The 5,461-nt window shown below is 41.0% G+C and overlaps 1 pseudogene; it reads left to right on the top strand.

The window, feature by feature from the left end:
* The first annotated feature begins 3,307 nt into the window (after positions 1–3,307).
* Positions 3,308–3,728, top strand: LOC131481512 (ubiquitin-ribosomal protein eL40 fusion protein-like; annotated as a pseudogene).
* The last annotated feature ends 1,733 nt before the right edge of the window (positions 3,729–5,461 follow it).

Consider the following 5,461-nt stretch of genomic DNA (forward strand, 5'->3'; position numbering starts at 1 on the left):
TGGAGTTACTATAAACCCTCAGGAAGGAGAGGCGAAGTTCAATCACTGTGAAGTGTGAAGGGGGCCAGGAGGGAGCATTTAAAACCTTGCACAATGTTTCTAGATCTTTGCTTATCCAAACCTTTATCCTCCTCTCCAATTCAAAAAGCACTTGGTTTTGTCTGTTTGGGTTCTACCTACTAGTTAGAAAATCTGCTAAACAGCAAAGGCAGAACTTCCTTTCCAAATGAATATTCTTTATTTCCCCCAAAGAAATTTGCCTGCTAAACTCAAGAGTCAGTGCAGTGTGACCAAACATTGGCAGGTTACTTTAAACTCTCACTTGCTGGGGAAATTGAGCACCATGTACTCACCACAGCTTCTGGAGTGCAGTGTTAGACCACAAATACTGCTGCTGTTATTATCATTCTTATGGTAGTCTCTTAGCATAATGCTGCTTTATTGCCAATTAGATAAATGAACCACCTCAGTGTAAATCTCTACAACTAAGCCCAGTGGAAAGTAGGTTGAGTACTGGGATAGTAAGCAGCACTCTAGGATTCTGGAGATGTACCAGAGAGAGAAGCAACAAGTACCTGAAGACAGGAAGTGCCCTATTCCAAACTTATCCCATCACCCGCTTCCGGCAGGAACGCTTAAGATCCCTAACTGTGTACAACATCCCAGAAGGCTCTATGAAAGTTCTCATCCCATCCCGATGGACAGCATGGAAAATGGTGGCCTCTCAACTCCCACCTGTGCCCAGGCTTTAGGAATCTGGGTTTTCAGTTCTCCCTATACTGTTCTCTTGCTGCAGCATTTGATGAACCCTTGAGCCTGAAATCCACACGGTCCACTGAAAATCACTTTATTGGCAAGATCTTAGTCTACTTCTTCCCTCCAGAAATATCTTCTTAAGTAACCTGAGCTATTTTTTTTCCCAGCTTGCATCCTAGAAGAAAATTAGAAGTTGAGGTCAAAGTGCCCTGATGTGACTATCAAAGCTAATAACCCGAGCATGAATGTCAGCAAAGCAGAGGAAGGAAAGGCCCCTGAGACTGCTATTCCATTATAACTGTGTGTTTGGACATAAATATGTGTAGGATGAGATTGCTGTGGATTCTCACCATGTTTGTTTCCATAGCTTCTCTTTTAAAAAGCATCCTGGTCTTAGGAAGCAGCAAATACCTAGGTATCTATCAGAAATAAAAATGCCTGAATCATTTCTTAAGTGGATTATGCATTGCCAAAATGAAAGCCCACGCCAGCCTGACCAGCTCCTGCTTGTTACTCATGGCCCTCACACACAGAGGCTGCAGGCATGAGGTCACTGGGAAAGCCAAGCTCCAACAGCAAACATCACGAAAAGCACTTTGCAAGGTAAACTCTCTGACTTAGCCAGCAGGGCTCTAAGTCCCTAGTCACAACAAATCCACAAATATTTGATGTGTGTCTATTTGTACACAGAAGTGGTTAAGCACTATGTAAGACGCCGAAGACTAATATGGTGCTCTTTGAGATCTAGAATTTTATGATGATCCTTATGAGAGGGAAAGTCACAGAAATGACCACACCAGACCAAGTGCAAACAACAGAGCTAGAGCAGTGTCACGTCACTGACAACCCTGAAGCTAGCAGAAGTTTCAGGGACATGCTGTGCAATTCAGTACCTGTGAAACTGCAGCAATTAAGTTTGGTTTCTGAAGCCTGTTTTCTCAGCTCTACAACGGTGTTAAACCCACAGAAGAGTTTGAGGCATCAGGTGAAAGAACATGTGGAAATGTTTTGCAAGCCACCATGAAGACATCCATGTTTAACCTCTTCTTCAGGTGGCAGGTGATGCTACTTAGCCCAGATCAGGTCTCCCACGTGGGTGGGTGCCTTGGCCTGACCTAGACATGCCCTCTTCTATTCCCCCTCCAAAACACTCCGTCTCAGGTCTGTTGCCTACCTACAAGTGCAGTTCCCTGATTTGTGGAAGACCCCAGAAGTCACTCTTTTCTGTCAAACATGCCCTCAATCATTCCCACTCCAATACGTCCCCAGACCTCTTCCCTGGGCAATCTGTAGGACCCCCACCTGGACGCTGGTGTGGCATGTCCTCGCACTTACCTTAAAAAAAAAAAACCATGCTTTCCCTGCTTATCATAAAACAAAACAAAACAAAAACAAAAAATAAAATAAAAAAGTAATAGGCAACTATCCTGGCTTATTGGTATAATGAACACAAAATTTACATTAACCAGGCCCAGAAAGCCCGCCAGCTATTAGCTGCTTTACTCCCAGTAATGCAGCAGTTGCCTAGGTACAAGGCAACCACAGCGGTGGCCTGTAGCTAGGGACGGACATTTCCTATGAGCACATTTGCCAATGATCTAATAAGCAGTTATGTTTACTGATCTTGTAGTTAGCTGTTAATTACTCAATTTGAGCATGCAAATGAGTTTGTGTGTAAATAGATACAGGCACAAATCTTAATGTGCAGTGTTGGGGTCTCATTGGAAATTTGGTCATGATTCTTCATTTTTCTATACTTGAAAATCAAGACCTCAGTTTTTAAAGTAGTTCCTGAAACAAAAAGTAAAATTCATGAATAAGCTTAGGTTTTTGATGCAGTTATTCTCTGAATTTTCGGATCTTTTAAAGACATTATCTATTAATTCACTGTTACTATAATTTGAACAAACAGTATGTTATGTTCTGTGTGTCTCAATATTTTAGGTCTAAGAGATGAGTAATAATAATAACATAATAATTATTTTCCAATAACATAATTGGATATATAATACAAAATATAACACAATTTTGTAACACACGTACATGCACTAACTAAACTTCATAGATTTTTGTTATTTTCCTAAGCTGTTGTATGTGGTGATATGACATAGGAAAGGACTTCAAAAGGTGTGTAGGGAATGGAATTAAAATGAAAAATAGAATTTAAAAATTTTGGCTTGCAACAAAAAATGAAATCCATTTATAATTTCTTAAACCATACACATTTTGATGACTTTTTTATTGTAGGCTGGGTATTATACTCAGTGGTCACCACACTACAAAAAATGTAGCAAGGCCTGCTTCCTTAGATACTTCTCCACGACCCTGTCTTTGGGGACGAGGAAGCCTTTTACTCTGGGTCCAGGGAATCTCTTTTGTGTAAAGAGATGATGCCTCAGATGTTACACTTGCCAATTTTGGCAGTGTTTTGGGGGACATTCAGATACATAAGACTGTCAGTGCAAATCATGGTCAAATTATTTAATTAGTGGAGGGCTATGTTCATGATTATAAAATATAATGAAAGTATGCCATCGTAAATATTAAAAGGATGCTGGCGGCTGAGCAGTCACTCAGATGCCAAAAGCAGATCTTCACAAAGCCCTTGACAGGCAACCCCATCACCCTTGAGAGCAAGCCAAGTGACACCATTGAGAAGGTCAAGGCCGAACATCAAGCCAAGCAGGACATCCCGCTTTGACCAGCAGCATCTGATTTTTTACTGGAAAGCAGCTGGAGGATGACTGCACTCGGTCAGTCTACAACATTCAAAACCAGTTCATCCTGCACCTGGTGCTCCACCTGCCCGGGGGCACCATCTAACCCTCGCTGTACCAGCTCACCCAGAAGTACAACTGTCGCAAGGTGATTCATCCCAAGTCTACGCCCATCTGCACCCCTGGACCATCAACTGCTGTAGGAAGAAATGCAGCAACACCAACAGCCTGCATTCCAGGAAGAAGGTCAAATAAGGCCCCGACCCCTCCTGCCCTGAAAGGAAAAAAATTAAAAGAAAAAATAAGAAAGGAAGGTAGAAGCAGGATGGGAATGGGAGAAGGATGAACGGTAAGGTGGGAAGTGTCATGGTGCCTTTAAGTATGTATATACAAAACGATGAAATGTGTTCACCATAAATACATACAATTTTTAAAATAAACCCAATATTTTATAATGTCCTGGTATTATTTGCAGCATTTCAATAAAGTGTGAATATTTTGATTTTCTCCTCACATCCAATGCTGTAAAGTCTTCCTTCTCTTTCAATATAATTTCTTCTCTTTGTCCTGTTTTTCGGTCACATACTATAGTCCCGCACAGCCAGGAGACAGTAGAGGTGGCACAGGAGGGCCTTCAAGGAAGATGGCACAGGATTGTTTCAAAACATTTATTGGAAAATCCTCACGCAGGTGCACCCAGCATCGTGAGCTCCTGCATAAACAAGGTAGTGTAAAAAGTGAAACAAAACTCCAGCCTAACCAATCAGAAGGCACCTGCCAACCTCTAAACAGAGACTCTACCATCAGAAACTACCAACTAACCTTTAACGCTGGACTTGGAGATTTAACCAATTCAGTATTTCTCCTGCTTGTTTCTTTGAAAGCCTGGAAGAAGTGTCCTTTTCACTTCTCCTGAGTGGAGGCCAAATCACCTGGGATTTGACACTGCATCTAGAGCCATTCTTCCAGAGTTCAACTTACTGGGATGGTACAGGTGGGAATACTTTTTATGTATTTTTTAGGATTTTCCATATTAGAAGCAATGGTCCAGAACCTCACTATCTAAAGTAACCAAAAATGAAACTACACTATGAATTTCATTTTACTCACCACTGCATACACATTTTGTGAATTTTGGAAAAGCATTATGTCGCTTGTTGATCAGAATGCCCCTCTTAGGTTTAAACATCTTACTGTTCAAGCAAAATAGGCATGGTTAAAATTGTATGCTGTGCATGCTACAACAGCTGCTTTCCAGTGCACAGGAAAGCACCTTCTCTTGAGGAGATGGGACTGCTTGCAGTCAATCCTCCAATTCTTTTTTCAAGAAAGCTGAAAGGACTATTCTCCAGTATCGCAACACTTTGGTCCCCTCTGAGTCACAAAGAAAATAAGAGAAAGAAGAAAGCGGAAATAGAAGTCATCAGGTCCTCTATTATTTCTAACAGGTGTTTAATACAACCAAAAAACTTTTCCTAGATTCTACCGTTATGAAACAAAAGTTACCCTCCTTGTTTTAGAATTCCCAATCTCTTCTCTCTGTTATTGAAGCTGCTAAGAAACACAAATGCTTAAAAACAAATCATCTCTTCTTACTTGGCTGCTCTATGAATCAAAAATAATGCACCAGATTTAAAGAATCTAAGGAGTGACATACCCAATGAGCTCAAACCTTTGCCAGATAATTCCTCCCTTGGATCAAAGGAGAAGCCACTGTGCACAGTGCCATTGAAGCAAATGGGAAGCAGGGCCTGGGTTGCCTTTCCTTTGTCTGTGTCACGCACCATTCTTGCCTGTAAGTCAGTAAGAGCTACTTCGTGACATCATCTGTAAGACTCTAGATATTTTGGATTATGTGCTGCCAGAGGCTAGCTTTTAACATAATTTCTTGAACTTTACCTTCTTTACTTTTTTAGTAGGCATTTTTAGTAGGAAATACTAAGAACCAAAATTCTAAAGACTTTTTTAGACTAAATAAAACATCTCTG

The sequence above is a fragment of the Ochotona princeps genome, chromosome 12 (genome assembly GCF_030435755.1).
Source record: "Ochotona princeps isolate mOchPri1 chromosome 12, mOchPri1.hap1, whole genome shotgun sequence".
Taxonomy (NCBI): Eukaryota; Metazoa; Chordata; class Mammalia; order Lagomorpha; family Ochotonidae; genus Ochotona; species Ochotona princeps.